We start from the raw sequence: 25,339 nt of genomic DNA on the forward strand, positions 1-25,339 counted from the left end.
CCACTAAAATCGACTGGAAGACCAAGACACTCACATTTCCCTCAGAGCACTGCCAGCTAGCCTGCCTACCTAAAACTCCTATACTTGAGTGTGTGGGAATACATAAGATTTCCTCGTCCCAAGAAAATCTACTGTCAACTCCATGCTCTGAGTTTTTGGATGTGTGTGACAAGAAGAACGCAGATACACTTCCCCCAAATTGTTCTTATGACTGCCCCATTGAATTATTACCGGTGCTGCCATTCCTTTTGGAAGAATCTATTCCCTCTCAGAACCAGAATTAAAGGTCCTCAATGACTACCTACAGAAGAACCTGTCGAAGTGGTTCATCCGGCCCTCCACTTCCCTAGCAGGCGCTGCCCTCTTCTTCGTGGTAAAGAAAGACGGTTCTCTATGTCCCTGTATTGACTATTGGGAACTAAATAAGATCACTGTGAAGAACAGGTATCCGTTACCTCTGATTCCCGAACTATTGAATGAATTCGGTCAGCCAAGATCTTTACCAAACTAGATCTCCAAGGGGCGTATAATTTGGTCCACATCCGACCAGGTGACAAGTGGAAGACAGTCTTCTGAACCCGTTATGGGCACTATGAATACCTGGTGATGCCCTTTGGACTCTACAATGCTCCCGCTACATTTCACCATTTAATCAATGATATTCTCTGAGTGTTACTGGACCAATTTGTAGTAGCATACCTGGATGATACCCCTAGTCTTCTAAGATAACATCATGGATCACCAGAAACATGCCCGGATCGTCCTAGAGCGTCTCCGAAAGCATAAATTGTACATCAAATTAGAAAAAATTGCGAATTTGAAAAGACCAGCATGCAATTTCTCGGTTAAATCCTCTCCCCTGAGGGTTTGAGTATGGACCCAGGCAAGATTCCTATTCCTCGAAATGAGGACATTCAGAGATTCGTGGGCTCTGCTCATTTCTAAAGATGTTTTATTAAAAATTTCTCTGGCATTATTGCTCCAATCACCCGACTCACACGGAAAGAATTCCCCTTCAAATGGTCTCCTGAAGCGGATGCGGCATTTGGGACAGTTGGTCACTTTTCACATCTGCCCCTATCCTCATTCATCCAAACCCAGACACTACCATTTGTCATGGAAGTGGACGCATCCGACTCCGCCTTTGGTGCCATTCTTCACAAAGAATTGGACCCAAGATGCTCCTTCATCCGTGCGCTTCCTATTCATACCAAATATCAACAGGGAAAGAAATTATGACATTGGGAACAAGGAACTTTTGGCGATAAAAGCTGCATTCTCAGAGTGGAGGTCTTTACTTGAGGGGCCCAATCACCCGGTTTCCGTCTTTACGGATCACAGGAACCTAGAATTCATTCGATCTGCGAAGAGACTGTCTGCACGACAAACCAGGTATACTCTCTTCGCAAGATTTCAGTTCCACATCTGATACCACCCCGGCGCCTAGAATGGGAAAGCTGACGCCTTGTCACGGGTTATTGCCTAATCCTAGTTCTGATAAAGAGCAAGAAGGAACAATTCTTCCAAAGAAACATTTTCTGGCCGTTACGTTTTCCGCTGATCTCCTCACACGAATTAAAGGACAGTACTCAAACGACTCGTTTCTTAATAAACCTCCACCGGAAGCGGAACTATTTCTATGTGACAGCCTGTGGAACTGTAAGGACAGTCTGTTCGTCCCTAAGGAGGTAAGGTTAGAGGTAGTATAATGACCTCACTGTGCCTCTCTCATCCCAATCACTGTGCCTCTCTCTCCCCCCACCACCACATTCACTGTGCCTCCCTCCAATCACTGTGCCTCTCTCACCCCAATAACTGTGCCACTCACCCCAATCACTGTGCCTCTCTTTCCCCCTCCCAATCACTGTGCCTCACTCACCCCCCCACCACATTAACTGTGCCTCCCCCAATCACTGTGCCTCTCATCCCCCCCAGCCACTGTGTCTCTCTCACCCCAATTACTGTGCCTCTCTCTCTTTCACCCCCCCCAATCACTGTGCCTCTCTCTTTCTCCCCCTCCCAATCACAGTGTCTCTCTTTCTCCACCCCAATCACTGTGCCTCTCTATTTCTCCCCCCAATCACTGTGCCTCTCACCCCCCACCACATTCAGTGTGCCTCCCCCCAATCACTGTCTCTCTCACCCCAATCACTGTGCCTCTCTTCCCCCCCAATCACTGTGCCTTCTCTTCTTCTCTCCCCCAATCACTGTGCCCTCTCTCTTTCTCCCCCCAATCACTGTGCCTCTCTCTTTCTCCCCCAATCACTGTGCCCCTCTCATTCTCCCCCAAACACTGTGCCTCTCCCCCCCCCCAAAACACTGTGCCTCTCTCCCCCCCAAACACTGTGCCTCTCTCCTCCCCAAAACACTGTGCCTCTCCCCCCCAAACACTGTGCCTCTCTCCCCCCCAAACACCGTGCCTCTCTCTCACCCCAATCACTGTGCCTCTCTCTCTACCCCCAAAACCGGTGCATCTCTCTACCCCCAAAACCTGTGCATCTCTCCCCCAATACCAGTGCCTCTCTCCCCCAATACCAGTGCCTCTCTCTCGCCCCAATCACTGTGCCTCTCTCCCCTCTCGCCCCAATCACTGTGCCTCTATCTTTCTCCCCCCAATCACTGTGCCTCTCTCTCTCTCCCTAATCACTGTGCCTCTATCTTTCTCCCCCCAATCACTGTGCCTCTCTCTCTCTCCCTAATCACTGTGCCTCTCTCTCTCTCTCCCCAAACACTGTGCCTCTCTCTCTCTCTCCCTAATCACTGTGCCTATTCCACTCTCCCCCTCATCGATGTGCGTCTCTCTCCCCAATCACTGTGCCTCTCTCTCCCCCAATCACTGAGCCTATCTCTCTCCCCCAATCACTGTGCCTCTCTCTCCCCCCAATCGCTGTGCCTATCTCTCTCCCCCAATCACTGTGCCTCTCTCTTTCTCCCCCCAATCATAGTGCCACTCTCTCCCCCAATTACTGTGCCTCTCTCTTTCTCCCCCCAATCATAGTGTCACTCTCTTCCCCCAATCACTGTGCCTCTCTCTTTCTCCCCCCAATCATAGTGCCACTCTCTCCCCCCAATCACTGTGCTGCGCTCTTTCTCCCCCCAATCATAGTGCCCATCTCTCCCCCAAATTACTGTGCCTCTCTCTTTCTCCCCCCAATCACTGTGCCGCTCTCTTTCTCCCCCCAATCACTGTGCCTCTCTCTTTCTCCCCCCAATCACTGTGCCTCTCTCTTTCTCCCCCCAATCACTGTGCCTCTCTCTTTCTCCCCCCAATCACTGTGCCTCTCGCTCTCTCTCTCCCCCCAATCACTGTGCCTCTCCCTCTCTCTCCCCCCAATCACTGTGCCTCTCTCTTTCTCCCCACAATTACTGTGCCTCTCCCTCTCTCTCCCCCCACTGTGCCTCTCCCCCCAATCACTGTGCCTCTCCCTCTCTCCCCCCCCAATCACTGTGCCTCTCCCTCTCTCTCCCACCAATCACTGTGCCTCTCCCTCTCTCTCCCCCCAATCACTGTGCTTCTCTCTCTCCCCCCAATCACTGTGCCTCTCTCTCCCCCCAATCACTGTGCCTCTCTCTCCCCCCAATCACTGTGCCCCTCTCTCCCCCCAATCACTGTGCCTCTCCCTCTCTCCCCCCAATCCCTGTACCTCTCCCTCTCTCTCCCCCCAATCCCTGTACCTCTCCCTCTCTCTCCCCCCAATCACTGTGCCTCTCTCTCCCCCCCATCACTGTGCCGCTCTCTTTCTCCCCCCAATCATAGTGCCAATCTCTCCCCCAAATTACTGTGCCTCTCTCTTTCTCCCCCCAATCACTGTGCCGCTCTCTTTCTCCCCCCAATCACTGTGCCTCTCTCTTTCTCCCCCCAATCACTGTGCCTCTCTCTTTCTCCCCCCAATCACTGTGCCTCTCTCTCTTTCTCCCCCCAATCACTGTGCCTCTCTCTTTCTCCCCCAATCACTGTGCCTCTCTCTTTCTCCCCCCAATCACTGTGCCTCTCACTCTCTCTCCCCCCAATCACTGTGCCTCTCCCTCTCTCTCCCCCCAATCACTGTGCCTCTCCCTATCTCTCCCCCCAATCACTGTGCCTCTCTCTTTCTCCCCACAATTACTGTGCCTCTCCCTCTCTCTCCCCCCAATCACTGTGCCTCTCCCTCTCTCTCCCCCCAATCACTGTGCCTCTCCCTCTCTCTCCCCCCAATCACTGTGCCTCTCCCTCTCTCTCCCCCCAATCACTGTGCTTCTCTCTCTCCCCCCAATCACTGTGCCTCTCTCTCCCCCCAATCACTGTGCCTCTCCCTCTCTCCCCCCAATCCCTGTGCCTCTCCCTCACTCTCCCCCCAATCACTGTGCCTCTCTCTCCCCCCCATCACTGTGGCTCTCTCTCCCCCCCAATCACTGTGCCTCTCTCTCCCCCCCAATCACTGTGCCTCTCTCTCCCCCCAATCACTGTGCCTCTCCCTCTCCCCCCTCACTGTGCCTCTCTCTCCCCCCCATCACTGTGCCTCTCTCTCCCCCCCCAATCACTGTGCCTCGCTCTCCCCCCATCACTGTGCCTCTCTCTCCCCCCCAATCACTGTGCCTCTCTCTCCCCCCCATCACTGTGCCTCTGTCTCCCCCCCCCCATCACTGTGCCTCTCTCTCCCCCCAATCACTGTGCCCCTCTCTCTCCCCAATCACTGTGCCTCTCTCTCCCCCCCATCACTGTGCCTCTGTCTCCCCCCCAATCACTGTGCCTCTCTCCCCCCCAAACACTGTGCCTCTCCCTCTCCCCCCTCACTGTGCTTCTCTCTCCCCCCAATCACTGTGCCTCTCCCTCTCTCCCCCCAATCCCTGTGCCTCTCCCTCTCTCTCCCCCCAATCACTGTGCTTCTCTCTCTCCCCCCAATCACTGTGCCTCTCTCTCCCCCCAATCACTGTGCCTCTCTCTCCCCCCAATCACTGTGCCTCTCTCTCCCCCCAATCACTGTGCCCCTCTCTCCCCCCAATCACTGTGCCTCTCCCTCTCTCCCCCCAATCCCTGTACCTCTCCCTCTCTCTCCCCCCAATCACTGTGCCTCTCTCTCCCCCCCATCACTGTGCCGCTCTCTTTCTCCCCCCAATCATAGTGCCAATCTCTCCCCCAAATTACTGTGCCTCTCTCTTTCTCCCCCCAATCACTGTGCCGCTCTCTTTCTCCCCCCAATCACTGTGCCTCTCTCTTTCTCCCCCCAATCACTGTGCCTCTCTCTTTCTCCCCCCAATCACTGTGCCTCTCTCTCTTTCTCCCCCCAATCACTGTGCCTCTCTCTCTTTCTCCCCCCAATCACTGTGCCTCTCTCTTTCTCCCCCCAATCACTGTGCCTCTCTCTTTCTCCCCCCCAATCACTGTGCCTCTCACTCTCTCTCCCCCCCAATCACTGTGCCTCTCCCTCTCCCCCAATCACTGTGCCTCTCCCTATCTCTCCCCCCAATCACTGTGCCTCTCTCTTTCTCCCCACAATTACTGTGCCTCTCCCTCTCTCTCCCCCCAATCACTGTGCCTCTCCCTCTCTCTCCCCCCAATCACTGTGCCTCTCCCTCTCTCTCCCCCCAATCACTGTGCCTCTCCCTCTCTCTCCCCCCAATCACTGTGCTTCTCTCTCTCCCCCCAATCACTGTGCCTCTCTCTCCCCCCAATCACTGTGCCTCTCTCTCCCCCCAATCACTGTGCCTCTCCCTCTCCTCCCCCCAATCCCTGTGCCTCTCCCTCACTCTCCCCCCAATCACTGTGCCTCTCTCTCCCCCCCCATCACTGTGGCTCTCTCTCCCCCCCCCAATCACACTGTGCCTCTCTCTCCCCCCCAATCACTGTGCCTCTCTCTCCCCCCAATCACTGTGCCTCTCCCTCTCCCCCCCTCACTGTGCCTCTCTCTCCCCCCCATCACTGTGCCTCTCTCTCCCCCCCCAATCACTGTGCCTCGCTCTCCCCCCCATCACTGTGCCTCTCTCTCCCCCCCAATCACTGTGCCTCTCTCTCCCCCCCATCACTGTGCCTCTGTCTCCCCCCCCAATCACTGTGTGCCTCTCTCTCCCCCCAATCACTGTGCCTCTCCCTCTCCCCCCTCACTGTGCTCTCTCTCCCCCCAATCACTGTGCCTCTCCCTCTCTCCCCCCAATCCCTGTGCCTCTCCCTCCTCTCTCCCCCCAATCACTGTGCTTCTCTCTCTCCCCCCCAATCACTGTGCCTCTCTCTCCCCCCAATCACTGTGCCTCTCTCTCCCCCCAATCACTGTGCCTCTCCATCTCTCCCCCAATCCCTGTGCCTCTCCCTCACTCTCCCCCCAATCACTGTGCCTCTCTCTCCCCCCCATCACTGTGCCTCTCTCTCCCCCCCAATCACTGTTCCTCTCTCTCCCCCCCCAATCACTGTGCCTCTCCCTCTCCCCCCCCTCACTGTGCCTCTCTCTCCCCCCATCACTGTGCCTCTCTCTCCCCCCCCAATCACTGTGCCTCTCTCTCCCCCCCATCACTGTGCCTCTCTCTCCCCCCCCATCACTGTGCCTCTGTCTCCCCCCCCAATCACTGTGCCTCTCTCTCCCCCCAATCACTGTGCCCCTCTCTCTCCCCAATCACTGTGCCTCTCTCCCCCCAATCACTGTGCCCTCTCTCCCCCCCATCACTGTGCCTCTGTCTCCCCCCCCAATCACTGTGCCTCTCTCCCCCCAATCACTGTGCCTCTCCCCCCCCTCACTGTGCTCTCTCTCCCCCCCATCACTGTGCCTCTCTCTCCCCCCCCAATCACTGTGCCTCGCTCTCCCCCCCAATCACTGTGCCTCTGTCTCCCCCCCCCCCCCCAATCACTGTGCCTCTCTCTCCCCCGAATCACTTTGCCTCTCCCCCCTCACTGTGCCCCTTATTGCACAGTTATAGGGAGGGGGAGGTGCAATGATAAGAGGGGGATGGGATAAGAGGGGGATGGGATAAGAGGGGGGTGGGATAAGAGGGGGGTGGGATAAGAGGGGGTGGGATAAGAGGGGGATGGCATAAGAGGGGGATGGGATAAGAGGGGGGTGGGATAAGAGGGGGGTGGGATAAGAGGGGGGTGGGATAAGAGGGGGATGGGATAAGAGGGGGATGGGATAAGAGGGGGGTGGGATAAGAGGGGGGTGGGATAAGAGGGGGGTGGGATAAGAGGGGGATGGGATAAGAGGGGGGTGGGATAAGAGGGGGATGGGATAAGAGTAATCACCTGATCTAATCCCGGGATCACAAGGCTGTTGAAAGTACAAATGCCGTCTAATCAGAGCAATCCCCTTCCACACGTCACAGCCTACTGTCACAGCCAATAGGAAGCTTGCTAATGCTGCGCATGCTCAGAAATGCCCCTTAAGCCAAAGCCGCCATCTTGGATAAGGGTTATGCCCATACTAAGTTATACAGCTTGCTGAGAGCCCCAATAGAAGTTGTCATGACATTTGGTAGCACTGTACAGGCTTCTGCTTATGCGTGTACCTCCCCCTCCCTATAACTGTGCAATAAGGGGCACAGTGTGGAGGGGGGAGAGGCACAGTGAGTGGGGAAGAGAGAGGGGCACAGTGAGTGGGGAAGAGAGAGGGGCACAGTGAGGGGGGAGAGAGGAGGGAGGCACAGTGAGTGGGGAAGAGAGGCACAGCGAGTGGGGAACAGAGAGAAGCACAGTGAGGGAGGGAGAGGCACAGTGAGTGGGAAGAGAGAGAGAGGCACAGTGATGGGGAAGAGGGAGAGTGAGAGAGGCACAGTGATGGGAGAGAGACAGATACTGTGAGGGAGGAGAGAGGCACAGTGAGTGGGGGAGAGAGAAGCACAGTGAGAGAGAGGCACAGTGAGGGGGGATAGAGGGGCACAGTGAGGGGCGAGAGAGGGGCACAGTGAGGGGGGAGAGAGGCACAGTGAGCGAGGGAGAGGCACAGTGATGGGGGAAGAGGGAGAGTGAGAGGCACAGTGATGGGAGAGAGGCAGATACTGTGAGGGAGGAGAGAGGCACAGTGAGGGGAGGAAGAGGCACAGTGAGTGGGGGAGAGTGAAGCACAGTGAGAGAGAGAGGCACAGTGAGGGGGGATAGAGGGGCACGGTGAGGGGTGAGAGAAGGGCACAGTGAGGGGGGAGAGAGGCACAGTGAGAGGGGGAGTGGCACAGTGAGGGAAGGAGGGGGAGGAGAGGCACACTGAGGGGGATGAGAGAGGCACAGTGAGAGGGGAGAAAATAATGATTAAGAATGCAGATTACATTTTGAAAAATTGTACTTATGATCGACTTTATTTTTCCTTTATATTCCCTATGCTAATTATTCTGCTCCATACGAAATGTTCCTAATAATTCAATATACTAAGATAAATCACTTAATTTTTCAGTGTTCTCGTGTGGTAACGGAGGAAGGGAGCAGCGCTGATTGAGAAGACCCTAGGGAGTGATTCATGGTATGTTTATCAATGTAAACTTGTACATCCTCATAACCTTTTATATAATACAGAACAAATGCAAATAAAGCTGCAAAATGGCCAGTGTGGGGGTCAGACCCACGACCTTGGCATTATTATCACCACAACTGAGCTATCCAGCAAGCAATTGTATGCAGCACACGAGAGGCAGCGCAGGTACTGCTGGAACAGTATTTTACTCATCACTTAAACTGATAAAATCAGTACATGCCGAACGACTTTGCATTGCTATATCACGCACTAAAATATGTTGGTAAAAATGGTATTCAATAAATGTGGTAGGTAAGGAGAAAGGGAGAGAAGGGAAAATGTCCGCATCAGCCTATAGAATTAGGCCGTGCCTATAGTGCCGTTGTTGGTGACGGCGACACGGCGGGTGACGTCACCCGTCGCCACCGGCGAAAGTTATGTTTCCTGAGGAAGTAGCCTTGCCGCTACGAAACTCGTTGGACTGTCACCCTTTTACCTATCATTCTTAGCCTGTGATCTTCTGGTGCACATCTAGTGTAATTTTGCACGGAACCTGACACCCTGTATAAGTGACGCTCAGTGGAGGAGACTGCGCGACTAGCAGTGACGTCACAAACTGGTGCATCGTACACCAAACCTCTGCCAGAGTTCCGCTCCGTGCTGTGGTCTACAGACTGTTACTCTACACAGACTTCTCGAGCGAACTTCCAGGAGTTGATGACTTAAATACTGCAAGGACTTCCAATCCGCCATCTCCCGATTTACACTTAATCTGTGTGATACCATCTCGAGGGGGGAGGCGCCAGTACACAGACAGATTTCTGGTGCAAGGATTGAGAGAAGCTGCTGTCTCTGATGAGCTGTGTTGATCCATTACTACTATCTCTACTGGTCGATCGGTAACCTCTGTGTTTATCACAGTCAATGCTTTTACCCTACCTATCTGATGTACGCTGAATACTCACCTTTTATTGATATAAATCTATTTTTATGTACTTCACTATGTGCATTTTTGCGCTGTTCTTTTGTTTTGTTTCTTTAGTGCTTAATGTGTGAGCCACTCTATTAGTTCCAGCTGCAGACGCCTACCTAGTCACCTACTACGGTTGTGTATACTATATATCTATACTCACTGTTGGTACACTTTTTGGGGTATTTACCTATGAGTCACAATTTTTAGTTGCGCACTTTTAATTTTGTACACTTTGGTTCATAAAGGTTAATGAAAAGTCTGATATACTGAATGCACCAATATTTTTACAACTGTAGCGGAGGGAGAAATGCAATCATAGCCACCATAATTAGTATAAATCAATACAAATCAAAAATTACCTATACATCCGCTTAAGCAACTGGTAGGGACGAACATCACGTGTTGCATCAGGGTATGATCAGATGCGTTTATCAGTCAATGTGAGTATTAGTATAGTACACGCACACACATTTATAACCCATGAGAGTGGATACACTATTAACAGTATCAACAATATACTGTGTATTGAGGCACACTCTAAAAGTGTTTATCCTTGTTCGTGGTGAGCGCAAGCGTTACAGGTCCGTAGCACTCATTTTGACATAAACATATGTCATGATGGACCCAGCTTATTAAGACTTTTAATTACCGGGATCATTGATTGAGCAAGCAGAGAGATAAAAATAAATTGCGTTTATTCACCTAATGAACGCACACAACTATGTTACACAAAAATACAGTAAAAAGACACACTTACTTTGGAACCTGGGATAACAAAACTAATCTTTCCTAATTGCAAACACACAGCAAAATATTCCAGGCTACGTCTCCTTCCTGTAGCCTCTGGTTGTTGAATTCTGGTCACTTATCCTCTGAGAAATTTAGACGATTTACTCAGAGCTGGAACTTCTCAAATGGGACTGAATCTCAGGTGAATCACACAAGATGGAACTGATGGACTCATGAAAAACTTAGATGGATCTCTTAGAACTGATGAATCTTGAGCGGGGTTCAAATCTGTGATGGTGATAAAACTCCTCTTCACCCCCACTCCATCCGTCTTGATGTTACAGCAGAGAACCCCTTCCCCATGGCCTGCACCAGCTTATAATACCTTCAAAACCCTATCTGGGTAATGGGAACCAGTCTTGGCTTGGGAGCCAAATTCTGGCAGGATTGCCAGTAGTTCTGGTAACCAGGCAACAAGCTTCACCCACGTCCCCCCGCTTAGCATGCCTGGCCAAACCCCCTTTGCTCAGTGACAGAATATCTGGTCCTGGTCACAGAATCCCCCCAGTTGCTGGCCAGCTGTTTAACCCCTTTAAAGCTCTAACTTTTGTATACATCCTGGAGGGCATCTCTGCAGGGTCTCTTACAAGCCAGGCCTTCGGTTATGCATACCTGCCCCCTGGAATGGTGGGTCATACTGTAAACTAGCAGGGTGAATCTTTTAATGTATTCTGTCCCCTGCCTGTCATGTAAATCCCCCCAACTCACATAACTGTAACCTACACAAGAGCCATGCCCATTTATGCATTTACACACATGGTACTATTAATAAAATCATAACAGTCTGCATGTCTCTCTCCTAATCATTTGCATACAAAAAATTAGAACATTAGAACATTCCTTCAAACATATCAAGCTTGGGGGATGTTTAACCCCCATTCTCTTTTCCCTTATTCAAAAACATTGTTACCATACTTCATACATTATATGATTTTCCCCCTGAACCCTATTTTAATTAAACCAACCTCCGTCTTATACCTGGCTGGAGTGTGGGGATATACATCAACCCCTTGTGTCCCATTTTTACCTTTTCCTGCTCTGTGCTGAAGCAGGGCGTCCCAGTTCCTCTGGAAACGGTAAAACACAAACGGCAATTGTCTCATATTTTGCACACAGTCACAGTAATGCATACACAATGTCTGGGCCCAAGAGCTGACACTCTAGGACCCCAAAACATGGGTCAGGGGTAACCAAGTGGGGTTGACCTTTATTATAAGCCTGGTTCTCCCTTCCCCCGCCACAACATATATATATATATATTGTGACATAGTCCCAGGATAATGGGCAGCTTTCTGTCTGATTTATAGAAGAAAGTGCAGGCTTAGTGTGGAAGTGATCCGCCCCACAGATTCACAGTCACTAAGGCAGGTGGATAGGAAATCCATACCAGACTTTACAAGGGTGCTTGTATCTCACTCACCTGCTCACCTAATTACTAGAACAGGTAATTAGAGCAGAGATGGTTGCTTTTTCGGTCTGTCTTCTAAAGCCTGGAGGCTGGGGGTTTCGCTGCTCCCCTGTATCCAGTTCGGGGAGGACACCCCCTTCATGAACTTCGCTTTCCGGAAGAATTGCCTGGACTCTGGGGATGCTGTCCACCATCTATCAGTTAAGCTATGTCTAAAAACTGTGGATATTATTGTGTATCTAGTGAACCTAAATGAGAGGGCATTGTTTAAGCTGGGGAACCAGGTTCTTTAGCCCAGCAACAGTTAGAGAGGCTGATTCTGCTGTGTAGTTTAGATCCCTGAAAGGGATAGGATTTATTTTTATGATTTTTTTGGTTTCTTAAAGTGACAGTGTGTGAAATAATGTGTCACTGACATATGAGTAAACCACGGAAGGTTAACGACTGAGTGCCTCCTACTTATACCTGTTAAAGCTGCAGTCTCTTAGGGGGATGAAAATAAAGCAGGCAGAAGCTTTAATTACGCAATATAATGCTTTGTATTATCCTGTTTTTTCTCTAATTAATCCTAGAAGACCGTGTCGTGAAGAGCCCAGAAAGACTTCAGCGCTACAAAAGAGGGGCGTTTGTCACAATATATATATGATGTGTTGGGGTTTGAGCTTGCTGGGAAAGTGTGTGTTAATTCAATTTCTAACTGGCAACAGTTTGGAGGTAGGTGGCCCCTCCTTCCAGAGCTCACCCCTCCCAACTTTTTAACCTGGGAGGTATTCTCATTTTGTTCTATGGACAGGACCTGCTACTGTATGCTTGTTCCCCCTCATACAGCGGTAAAAGGGAAGGCTCATAGTGTAGTGTTAGGACCTGCAAATTTGGTTATACCTTGATGTGGTATGCAGGCTTATGACGCTTTGGCTAAAGGGTTTAACTAAATAACCAAGAAAATATTATTATTGATGTATTTAACTTTATACTTATTACCACATATGTCTTTGTCAATTGGATGTTTCATTGGGCTCCCTGTCTTTTGTTGTATATATGTGTATATGTATTCTGTAGCCTTGTTCTACAGAAGCACTGTAAGGGCGCTGCGTCCCTTACCTCCTGCGGTGCCTCTATCCTCCCATGCTCCACGCGCGCCTGCACCTTCCGTCATGGAGGCGCACAAGCTCTGTGTCCAGATTGCCGCCCCCTCCCGACCGGCAGCGGCTCACGCATCATCTGCAGGACGCGTGCGCCGCTGGGGCAGACTGCCGTGCACGCCGGTGCCACTGAGCAGCCGCTCAAGCACTATCCCACAATCGCGGGCACGCGCACGGACATCTACTTCCACTCCTACTAATCTCTTGGAAGCCTCAGCACCTGCCCTGCACCCAGCCTCAGCCTACCGGCGCTCCACTTACCTCTGACCTCACCATTGGAGGATTCTCATTGGCTCTCACTAGTATCAGTTCAATCAGCCCTAGGTTGATGGCTGAGCATAGTCAGTCTTTTGTCGTGCTTGCTACAAGCTACCTCGCAGTGTGTTCTTGTTTCCTTATACCCAGACCCCAGCTTTGAACCCGAACTCCTGACCTCTGGCACCCTTGGACCTTGGCTCGCCTATCGGACTTCTGCTCTCTCCTATCCTCGACCCTGGCTTCGAACTCTGACTACGCATGACTTCTCCAATCCTGATTACGGCAAGTACCTCTACGATCCTGCACTCTCTTATCCTGACCCGGCTATCTACAACTACTCTGCTTACTGGACCTGCCCTCGCGGCTGTAGGGTGGTTTCCATAAATCCCCACCTCGGCCTCGCGGTCCAGTCCGGTGTGTGTTGAGCACGCGTGACATTATGCTCAGCCCAACACACCTGGACCCCGCTGATGTGGGTCGACACCTACAAGAGCATGATGGCTTATTCAAGCAAGTAGAGGCTTGCCTCTCGCAAAATGATAAGCGAATGTAACTTCTCCAACGCTCCCAGGCACCATCTCTGACCAACTTAAGACTCTCCTGTCCCCTTCCATCTCTGCTGCTTCTGCCCCTCCTGCTCCTCCTGCTCCACCGCCGCTGGCCCCGACGTCATCCTCTGAACCCCGCCTACCACTCCCAATCGCTACGCGGGGGATCCTTCAGACTGTCGTGGCTTCCTAGGGCAGTGCGCCATATAGTTTGAATTGCTACCTTCTCATTTTCCCTCTTCCCGCTCCAAGGTTGCTTATATCATCTCCTTACTGATACACGACGCCCTGTCCTGGGCCGCACCTATTTGGGAGCAACGTCCGTATCTAACCTCCGACCTGGATCGATTCTGCGGGGAGTTTCGTAAGGTGTTCGACACGCCAGGAAGGAGGGTAACTGCTGCATCTTCTCTCCTCAATATTATACAGGGAAACCGTTCCATGGCCCTCTATGTGCTTGAATTCAGCACAATCGCGGCAGAGACAAAGTGGAATGACGAAGCGCTGGCCGCAGTCTTCTGGCAAGGCTTAACCGAATCCCTCAAGGATGAATTGGCCGCTCTGGAACGCCCCACCGGATTGGAGGAGCTCTTCGCTCTCTGCATTCGTATGGACCAGCGGCTTCAGGAGCGAGGAGCAGAGAGGGGAAAGCGTCAAAGAGGTATACAACCAACTTCCGTTTCACATACAGGCCCTGGAGATGCCGCCTCCTTAACCGCAGAGGAACCCATGCAGTTGGGAGGTACTCGCCTGTCTCCGTCAGAAAAGCAGCGCTGACGTCACTCAGGTCTGTGCCTCTATTGTGGAAATAGTGGACACCTGGCAGTCACCTTCCCATCTATGTCAGGAAATGCCAAACCCCAGTGAGTATCGGGAGAACTACACTGGGCATGGTAACCTCTCCGTCTTCTCCCAAACTGCCTTCTAAGGTACTCATCCCCGTCACATTATCGGGAGACTTCGGGAACACCGCCACACAGGCCTACCTGGACTCCGGTTCCCGCGGAAACTTTGTCAATCAGGGTTTTGCAGAGCAGAATCGTGTTCCGCTGATAGCCAAGGATCGGCCCGTGGGCCTCAAAGCCATTGACGGTAGGCCCTTACAGCCCGCTTTCATATCCCTATAGACCATGCCCCTCTGCCTCAAGCTGACCAGTGGCCATTCCAAATGGATACAGTTGGACGCCATTCACACGCCGGCGGTAGATGTGATCCTGAGTCTTCCCTGGCTCCAGCTCCACAACCCCCAGATCGACTGGCTCCAGTCACAGCCCATCGCTTGGGGAGATCGGTGTCGAGAGACTTGTCTAGATTCTCCCAAAGCTCTAGTAGGGGCATCGGTCCCGGAACCAAGTAGGTCTCAACTCCCGGATATCTACAGTGAGTTCAGGGACATCTTTGAGAAAACCCAAGCCGAAGAGTTGCCACTCCATCGCGCTTATGATTGCCCCATAGATCTTCTCCCAGGCGCCATTCCTCCCAGAGGCTGTTCTTACCCTCTGTCTCCGTCTGAGAACAAGGCCATGAGAGACTATATACTGCTGCGGCCGAGTTTATTCGAGCATTTGCCCGTTCTCGGCCGCAGCAGTTACCTGGCGTGTGCCGGAGGGTGCCGGGCGCGCGCCGAAGCAGCGGAGGAGAGGCCCGCCGATCGCGGCTTCCCCCTCTCCTCTCCGGGTCCGCCGGGTCCCCCGGAACCCCCTGGCGCCGTCCCCCACATCGCGGGACACCAGGGCTCCCTCGGGGAGCCCTGGACGCGCTTGCAGGGGGCGCAGGCACCCGATGACGCGTGACCGCGCATCGGTGACGCGCGGCACGCCGAGGGGATGCCACTTGCAAGCCGGGAAATCTCCCGGCTTGCGGAACTGGCCACACTTCAATAAAGTGTGTCGCCAGTGTAAAGGAGAATTTACAGAGGGGCTTCATTCGACAAGTCTTCATCACCAGCAGGGGCAGGTTTCTTTTTTGTAAAAAAGAAGGATGGTAATTTGCGTCCATGTATCGATTACCGCGGCCTCAACAAGGTGACTGTTAAGAACCGGTACCCACTACCCCTGATTGCAGAACTTTTTGACAGGTTACAGGGAGCCACTATCTTCTCCAAGCTCGACCTCCGGAGGGCCTACAACCTGGTTCGGATCTGTCAGGGGGATGAATGGAAGACGGCCTTTAACACGCGGGATGGGCACTGCGAATATCTGGTTATGCCATTTGGTCTTTGTAACGCTCCCGCAGTCTTCCAAGATTTCGTTAATGACGTCTTCAGAGATCTTCTTGATCAGCACGTGGTGGTCTACCTGGACGATATTCTCATTTTTTCCAAGAACGCTCTGGAACACACAGGGCACGTTAAACAGGTACTTCCGAGGTTGTGGGAGAATCATCTGTTTGCAAATCTGGAAAAGTGCCAGTTTCACCAGTCATCTACCTCGTTCTTGGGATACATCATCTCGGACACAGGCCTTGCTGTGGACCCAACTAATGTGGAAGCAGTCATAGACTGGCCTCGCCCCCTCTCCCTGAAATCAGTACAGAGGTTCTTGGGCTTTGCCAATTATTACCGCAGGTTTATAAAGAATTTCTCTGCCGTAGTCGCACCCATCACAGCCCTCACCCAGAAGAAAGCCAACCCAGCACAACGGTCTCCTGAGGCTATCATGGCGTTTGAACTCATAAGAAAGCTTTCATCTCAGCACCCATCTTGGTGCATCCTGATCCCGGACAGCCCTTCACTCTTGAGGTGGATGCTTTGGATATAGGAGCAGGAGCTATCTTATCCCAGAGGAGGAACCCACAGGCCAGATTGCATCCTTGTGCATTCTTCTCTAGAAAATTCTCTGCGGCAGAACGAAATTACGATGTAGGTAATCGTGAGCTTCTTTGCGATCAAGATGGCCTTGGAGGATTGGCGTCAAATGCTGGAAGGAGCGGAAAACCCCGTCACCATCCTTACGGATCATAAAAACCTGCTATATATGGAGACTGCTCATCGCTTGAGTTCCCGGCAGGCGCGATGATCTCTCTCTTCTTTACCCGGTTCAATTTTGTCATATCCTATCTTCCGGGCTCAAAAAAACGTGAAAGTGGACGCACTTTCATGGCAGTTCGCAGTGGAGGATAAAACCGAGGACCACCAAGAGACTATCCTTCCCCCTAACTGTGTCCTTTCGGCCAATATCATCGACACCCTGTCAGAAATCACCAAGGTTCAAGACTAGATCCCTCAGGGTCTCAGGTTGCCAGACAGACGCTTATTCACGCCCCCGACCTTCCACCACAAAGTAATGCAATGGGGGCATGCCTCCAAGACTGCGGGTCATCCAGGGACCAAAAGGACTATAGACCATTAACAGCGAACCTTCTGGTGGCCTGGCATGTGCAAGGACATCCAGGAGTTCTTTGCAGCATGCTCCACCTGCGCACAAAACAAAACACCACACAGTAAAACTCCAGGACTCGTGCAACCTCTTCCCATTCCTGATCGACCATGGGAACATCTCGCGATGGACTTTATCGTCGACCTATATATTAGTAGTGGTCGACCTGATTCTGGAGGGCCTTATGTAAAAAACTCAACGTGGCACTTCATTTCTCTTTTGGATACCACCCGCTGACAAACGGAGCGGACCAACCAGTCCCTAGAGCAGTTCCTTCGCTGTTTCGTCTCCAACTCTCAGGACAACTGGCTCAATCTACTACCATGGGCAGAGTTTGCACATAAAACCTCAGGAGCGAGGCCACTTTACAGTCTCCATTCTTCTCTAACTATGGGTTTCACCCTTCTGCCCTTCCCAAGTCAGGTCCCAGTACAGGAGTTCCGGCTGCTAAGGAAAGGATTCTGGACCTCCAGGCATCCTGGGCGAAAATCCAGGATAACCTCAGACAGGCCACCACTATGCAGAAAAACAGGCTGATCACCACCGTCAGAAACCACCCAATTATACTCCGGGTCAGAAAGTATGGTTATCCACCAAAAACATTCGCTTAAAGGTCACTGTCACGATGGGCACCAACTTTATCAACACATTTATATTTCTGGGTACTTGATTGAACAGAACAAGTTGCAAAATAAATTGTGATTTATTTCCTTGATAGACAAACACACGACATCTGCAGAACACACTAAAAACAACACTTACTGGGATAAGGGCACAAAATAAATTGTCCTTGGAACGAAAGAAATTGTCCTTTGCTTGCAAGCGCCAGAAATGCAACCTTGGTTTTAAAAGTCCTGTAGTTATGTTGTTATTAACCCCTTCACTCCTGGGCCAGTTGCTGCTGTGCTGAAACAAAGTCTTGCATCTTTACATCCTGGATTAAAATTCAGGAATCACACCGGGGATACCGGGGGAGCCACAGTAATAGACTGCCCAAAGCTATCTTTAACATGTGGATCCAATCCCCTCGTGGGAACAAAAAAAAACACGATTAGCCAAGTTACCCACAGTTCATAAGACCGGTCAAAAGGGCTGTCCGGTGGGCAGTGCGCATGGGTCAGGTTGACGCCCATGCCACTTAGCATTCCTGGGCTACACCCATATCTTGGCACCACTGAGTCTGATTTTTGACACAGAGATGTCAATAGACTGGCATCTGTGATACCTCAGAATGCCGGCCGTGTATAACTTATGGGTCTCTGGGTCTTCTCATAACTGACACCCTTTTAGACAGGGAGATGCTAATCAGCTCGATCCCTTTGAGGCTCCATCATAAAAATACCAGAGCTAACTCACCCATCTCACAGCTGTATGTCCACGGAATTTCTGCTTGGACTTAGAAAAAATACCTCCTGCCTTACATTTACGATCTGTAGTTTTTACACACTTTATTAAACAACATGTTACGTTTGGGTTATAACTGTAAAAATGATATTTTTGTGCATGTAGGGGTTCACTGTATTTGCACGTCAAAAATCAGGTTTCTGGGTGCTTTTGTTCTAGACTTAGTATTTCTCATTGAAATGCCGGCTTCTATACCGCCATCATGTGACGGTTAGAGGGTATGGCAAGCAATGCATCTTGTCTTTTAACCTCGCAGACAGGTAATGGCCTGCAAATGGGGGATAAAAATGTCCGTGACAGGGCAAACACAGTAATGCATAGCAAATAAGATTAACCCCTTCCTTCCCCGTCACAGTCACATCCCCGAAACTAGCACCTAGGTATATCGGACCATTCCCAATATTGGAAAAAATTAATCCGGTTACCTACCGACTGAAATTGCCTGCAACCATGAGGATCCCACCTGCTTTTCACTGTTCTCTACGTTAAACTATTCATACCAAACCCACAAACCCGACATGTCACACGTCGTCCTAGACTGGAAAACGGACAAGAGGAGTTTGAGGTTCAGTCCATCTTGGACTCCCGTTTCTCGAGAGGAGGACTCCAATATTTGGTACATTGGAGGGGTTTTGGCCCTGAAGAGAGGGCATGGATTCCGCAAGCCCAGGTACATGCCCCCAGGCTGACCCGAGCATTTCATCAATAGTTTCCTCTAAAGCCTTGTATGGATCGCCCGGAGGCCGACCCTGAAGGGGGGTGTACTGTAAGGGCGCTGCATCCCTTACCTCCTGTGGTGCCTCTCTCCTCCCGTGCTCCACGTGTGCCCACGCCTCCCGTCACGGAGGTGCGCGAGGTCCGAACCCGGATCGCTGCCCCCTCCCGACCGGCAGCGGCTCACGAATCATCTGCAGGACATGTGCACCACCAGGGCAGACAGCCGCGCACGCCAGCGCCACTGAGCAGCCGCTCTAGCACTATCCCACAATCGCGGGGCGCGAGCGCGCACGCGCATCTACTTCTACTCCTACTAATCTCATGGAAGCACTCCTGATGAAGCTGTGCCCCCATATGGCGAAACGCGTAAAGTGTCTAGCCTCCAACATCTAGAGGGAAGACCAGGGAAGCGCCCACACCACAGAAACTGGAACCCGGAAGTCCGAGACGCACCGTAAGTGACGCAGATCGCCGGCGTGGATGCGTGTGCATTCAGAGGCAGTAGCAGAGATCTATACGACTCACAGGAAGATCGAGACTCCTGTGTATTCGTGATTTCTGTTGAATGCTGTTTGATACCATCTTAAGTGTAAGCCTCCATTTTTATTGTGTTATAATATATATCTTTTGCACTATTACACTATTTGGTCCTTTTTTCTTCTTTTCTTGGATATTGGTTGCTGGTTGTTGCTGCACCACCCACAGGGACCATCCACCCCTTTATGTTGGATGACTGCTCTTTATTTGCTACCTTCATGTGAGTAGCCATTTGTGAGTTGGTCATATCACATTTCTGATTCACTGTAAGACATCTCTGTACTATGTGATGTTTTTATTCTTTCATGGCTACAAGCTGCGCTCCCCTGTTTCCTTTGGAAGAATCTCCTGGAATCCTCAGCACCTGCCCTGCACCCAGCCTCAGCCTACCGGCGCTCCACATAGACCTCACCATTGGTGTGCATGCAATGTCTTGTACAGTATATAATGTACAGTTGTGTGAAAAAATAAAGTACAGCCTCTTTGAATTGTATGGTTTTACATATCAGGACATAATAACAATCATCTGTTCCTTAGCAGGTATAAAAATTAGGTAAATACAACCTCAGATTAACAACAACACATAACACATTACACCGTGTCATGATTTATTTTAAAAAAATAAAGCCAAAATGGAGAAGCTATGTGAAAAACTAAGTACACCCTTATTGCTTCCATAGGAATGAAGATGCTAAGTAGCAGACAGGTGCCGCTAATCAAATGCCCTTGATTAATTGATCATCAGCAAGTGTGACCACCTCTATAAAAGCCAAAGAGTTAGCAGTTTGCTGGTCTGGCGCATTCAGTTGTGTGTTAACACAATGCCAAGGAGGAAAGACATCAGCAATGATCTTAGAGAAGCAATTGTTGCGGCCCATCAATCTGGAAAGGGTTATAAGGCCATTTCCAAGCAATTTAAAGTCCATCATTCTACAGAGAGAAAGATTATTCAAAAGTAGAAAACATTCAAGACAGTTGCCAATCTTCCCAGGAGTGGGCATCCCAGCAAATTCACCTCAAGGTCAGACCGTGCAATGCTTACAGAAATTGCAAAAAACCCAAGAGTTACCAGGCCTCAGTTAGCATGTTAAAATGTTAAAGTTCATGACGGTACAATTAGAAAAAGACTGAACAAGTATGGTTTGTTGGAAGGGTTGCCAAGAGAAAGCCTCCTCTCTAAAAAGAACATGGCAGCACGGCTTAGGTTTGCAAAGTTGCATCTGAACAAACCACAAGACTTCTGGAACAATGTCCATTGGACGGACGAGACAAAAGTGGAGATGTTTGGCCATAATGCACAGCGCCACGTTTGGCGAAAACCAAACACAGCATATCAGCACAAACACCTCATACCAACTGTCAAGCACGGTGGTGGAGGGGTGATGATTTGGGCTTGTTTTGCAGCCACAAGACCTGGGAACCTTGCAGTCATTGAGTCAACAATGAACTCCTCTGTATACCAAAGTAGTCTAGAGTCAAATGTGAGGCCATCTGTCTGACAGCTAAAGCTTGGCCGAAATTGGGTCATGCAACAGGACAATGATCCCAAGCATACCAGCAAATCTACAACCGAATGGCTGAAAAAGAAAAGAATTAAGGTGTTGCAATGGCCCAGTCAAAGTCCAGACCTCAACCCAATTGAAATGCAGTGGCGGGACCTTAAGAAAGCTGTGCATAAACAAATGCCCGCAAACCTCAATGAACTGAAGCAACGTTGTAAAGAAGAGTGGGCCAAAATTCCTCCACAACGATGTGAGAGACTGATAAAGTCATACAGAAAATACTTCAAGTTATTGCTGCTAAAAGGTGGTTCTACAAGCTATTGAATCATAAGGTGTACTTAGTTTTTCACACATAGCTTCTCCATTTTGGCTTTATTTTTGTTAAATAAATCATGACACGGTGTAATATGTCATGTGTTGTTGTTCATCTCAAGTTTTAGCCATGTTCCTGTGAGAGTGATGGCTTTAGGTTTTTGCATAAGGAACCATGCTCTTAGTTCATCCAGTTTGGGCAGCAAGCTCGGGATATTTATATGGACGACAGATAGACCTTTTGGAATTTGAAGGGGATATTCTCAGGTGTACGGGACAGAGTTGAAAAGGGAGGGCCTAGGTTAAGTTCAATATCAAAAAGACTATATTACACATGAATAACCATATTATCTCTGAATACCATCATAGTTTTATGGCTAAAGTGGTACAGATAGCGTACATTGAATCCTTTAAAGCCCACAGTCAGTCAGCACTACACACGGCTAATATAATCATGAGGTCCATGAAGAACCTAATCCTAGGCATATTGTACACTGAGGTGCTGTGAGCATGCGGGTAGCGTAGAAAGGTACTGCTGGTGATAGCTGTAAATGTGTAGTAACTGCCAATGGCTGCTGTTCGATACCAATATAAAGTCATTTGCGGATCGCCACGTAGATCCAGAAGCCGAAAGCTGAACTGAGTGCCAGATGATGCCGGGATACTGGTGGGGGTAGCAGGAGACGGTCAAGCAGGACGCCCAACGCTGCGTTTCGGCTTCGTCAGGTGTGTGTCAGCTCGTTCCCTTTCAATTGATTTTATAGGGTGAGCGAGTGACGTCATTCAAAGCAGGGGGCGTGTATCCAATTGAGGAGAAAGAAATACACAAGAGAAGGAGCAGGGTTAATACCAATATAATAAAATATAAATGCAGAGGGAAATCCGCAAATACACAGCGCACCTACATACAGGAGAAAAGAGAAATAAAATAAATAAACAGCATCAGAGAGCAAAGATCATTAACCTGTCACAGTATGTTCTTACTCTCCAACAAGAACAGGCTCTATCTAAAGGTTTGTCCTTTGTTCCCACGCCTATTTTTGATAAATTCATCTGTGTCAAAGACTTGCTCCTCTTCTGTAGAAAACTCCTACTAAAATTTTTCATGCAGAGGAAGATGACCTAACACCTATTCATTGGAACACCCTTCAAGATATGATATCTTTGGTGAAGGAAAATGAAGGATATCTTTAATGGGGACTGAAATAATTAAATTCAGGCCCAAGTCTACATTTACTCCACCATTCCAGATTAGCCCAGCAATTACTACTTTTTTTTCCAACTGGTTAAGAAAGATAATTATGGGTTTTCGAGGTAATAATACTGGTCAAGGTAATCTCTCACAAACGGAACAGGACTGTTTGAAACAGTTGAAGGATTTCAAGTACGTTGTGTTTAAGCCCTCTGATAAAGGGGACAATATTGTCATCTGGCCAACTGAGATGTACATCAACGAGGCAAATCGACAGTTATTAAATTCATCTAACTACAAAAGACTCTTCTTGGATCCAACAATGAACTTCAAAACATTAGTAGATGGACTGATTTCTAACGCCCTAGACACAGGCATCATTACCAGCAAGGAATTGAACTTTCTGAAGGTTGCACACCCCAGGATTCCAACTATGTACTTTTTACCCAAAGTGCATAAAAATCTCCATTGCCCGCCGGGTCGACCTATAGGGTCGGGAATTGGGGGATTGCACCTTCATTGATGCCCATCTCCAACCACATGTGGTAAGTCTTCCGTCTTTTGTTAGAGACACCACAGATGTTTTATTGAAAATTCAGGACATCATGGTTAGGAAGGGGACGTTCTTAGTGACCTGTGATGTAGAGTCTTTGTATTCTAACATAGCTCACAAGGACGGCATCACTGCTCCGGCATATTGTCTAAGTATGCAGAATAGTGACACAAAGGGTCTATGTGATACGGTGATTCTCTTCCTCTCCTTTATCCTTACACATAATTATTTGTTGTTAAATGCAGGTATGTTCAAATCAGAGGAACAGCGATGGGGGCAAAGTGTGCCCCATCATATGCCAACCTTTTTATGGGTTGGTGGGAGAGGGAAAAAGTTTTCACTGATGACATGATTCATTACACTCGGCCTGTACCTTTCTGGATTCGGTACATAGATGACATCTTCTTCCTGTGGGGGGGAGACGTCGCCGAGTGTATTGATTCATTGAATCATTGAAAGCGAATTAACTCAATATTCAGCTTACACATGACATTTCTGACACACGTCTCCTTTCTGGACCTTCAAATTAGCATCAATGAGGATCTTAGAATAGAGACAGGCGTCTTCAGAAAAAGCACGGCCACCAACAGCTTGTTGCATTTTAACAGCTGCCATCCAGTCTCCCTAAAGAGGGGGATACCAATTGGGCAACTGTATAGTCTCAAACGTAACTGCTCCAATCGTGCTGTGTTTAACAATAGGGCTAAAGAGCTTGAAGGATTATTTTTTGAAAGAGGATACAGTCGCAGATCTTTTAAAAGGGCCTAGATACCAAGATCGAGATAATCTCCTTATACCTAAAGTTAAGAAGTCCATTATTGGTATGCCTGAACTGGTTTATTTCCACATTCAATCCACATTGGGAAAAATTAAGAGATATTAATACAGCTCTACTGGGGGGTTCTACAGGTAGAACAAAGCCTGGCAACAGCCATTGGACCTAAAGTCCAAAAGACTGCATGTCGGGCCACTAATTTCAGAGATCAGTTAGCGCATAGCCATCTTGGGAAAAACCCTTCGGTAAAAAATCCATCCAGAGGGACTTTCTCCTGTGGGAAATTTAAATGTTGTGGATATATTTAAAAAAAAATAACTTTCTGTAAAAGCAGTGGAACTAAAATCTTTATGGTTAGGGATTTTTTAAATTGCAATTCCAAGGGACTCTTGTCCTTGTCACCTCCTTTATGTTGGTATGACCTCCAGGGGAAAGAATATATATGTGATAAAGCGCTAATGTTTAAAAAATGAAGTACTGATTGTACTAAGGTGATTACCAAAAAACAACCTTAAATGTATAAGGGCTAAGGGCTGCCAAGTATTAAAGATCTGACTTAGAACAGCAATGACATACAAAACACACAATATACTGGAGCCTAAAAATAAACTATAAACCTTAAGGTGATAGCTGACCAGAGGGTGATATAGTCCTTAATGTCCAAACAATCTCCAATATTATCTTGATTGTAGTCTCATAACATATGCAAATAAATAAAGAAAAAGATCATAGTGCAACACTGACAAAATATGAACTATAAAACCACTATACAAATCTATATATAATAAAACTGAATCTTGTGAGTCTGGTGCTAGATGTGGCGAATCTGATTGGTCCTCAGCCTCTGGCCAATCAGATTGGTGCCTCTATGACGTCACCCAACTGACACTCTTCTCCTCACCCGCAGCTACACACACACCCCCCCCCCCTCACCGCCCTGCACCGGCTCCCGAACGGAGGGGAAGCGCGGCACGGCCCTCACTCTCACCCTCGCCGCCCTGCACTAGCTCCCGGAAGGAGGGGAAGCACGGCGCGGCCCTCCTCCCCAGCTGCCAACCCCAGGCTCCTCCCCCCTCGCTCCCAACGAAGAACGGAGGGGAAGCGAGGCGCGGCCCTCCTGCCACAGCCTGCCACTCTTGACCCCCGCATGCCATGGAGATATCAGGGCCAGGAGGGGAACCATCTGCCGCCAGGACCACCACCCACCCGGTCAAGGTAAGTCTCCCACCCAGTCAGTCACCCACCCACCCACTCAGTCAAAGTCACTCACTCAGTCAAAGTCACCCACTCAGTTGTGCCTCGTCCTCATTTGTACAGGGAGAGAACCCTGTTAGATGGGATGAGTGAGGAGGAGATTGTCAGTCGCTATCGTTTGAGTTCAGCAGCAATCTTATCTCTTTATGAAGAGATACGGGGAGATTTAGATTTTGTGACAGCCAGAGGTCGTGCT

The 25,339-nt window shown here is 49.6% G+C and overlaps 2 protein-coding genes across 2 annotated transcripts in view; one reads left to right on the forward strand and one right to left on the reverse strand.

Moving 5' to 3' along the window:
• LOC142464334 (uncharacterized) overlaps positions 1-7,268 on the reverse strand; it is a 27,152-nt gene extending 19,884 nt beyond the window's left edge. The window contains exon 1 of the mRNA XM_075567839.1: positions 7,205-7,268. The gene's annotated coding sequence lies outside the window, so the exon portion shown is untranslated. The remainder of the gene's footprint in view (positions 1-7,204) is intronic.
• LOC142464294 (uncharacterized) overlaps positions 1-25,339 on the forward strand; it is a 566,786-nt gene that overhangs the window by 230,489 nt on the left and 310,958 nt on the right. The window lies entirely within an intron of this gene.

The sequence above is a fragment of the Ascaphus truei genome, chromosome 12 (assembly GCF_040206685.1).
Source record: "Ascaphus truei isolate aAscTru1 chromosome 12, aAscTru1.hap1, whole genome shotgun sequence".
NCBI classification, from domain to species: domain Eukaryota; kingdom Metazoa; phylum Chordata; class Amphibia; order Anura; family Ascaphidae; genus Ascaphus; species Ascaphus truei.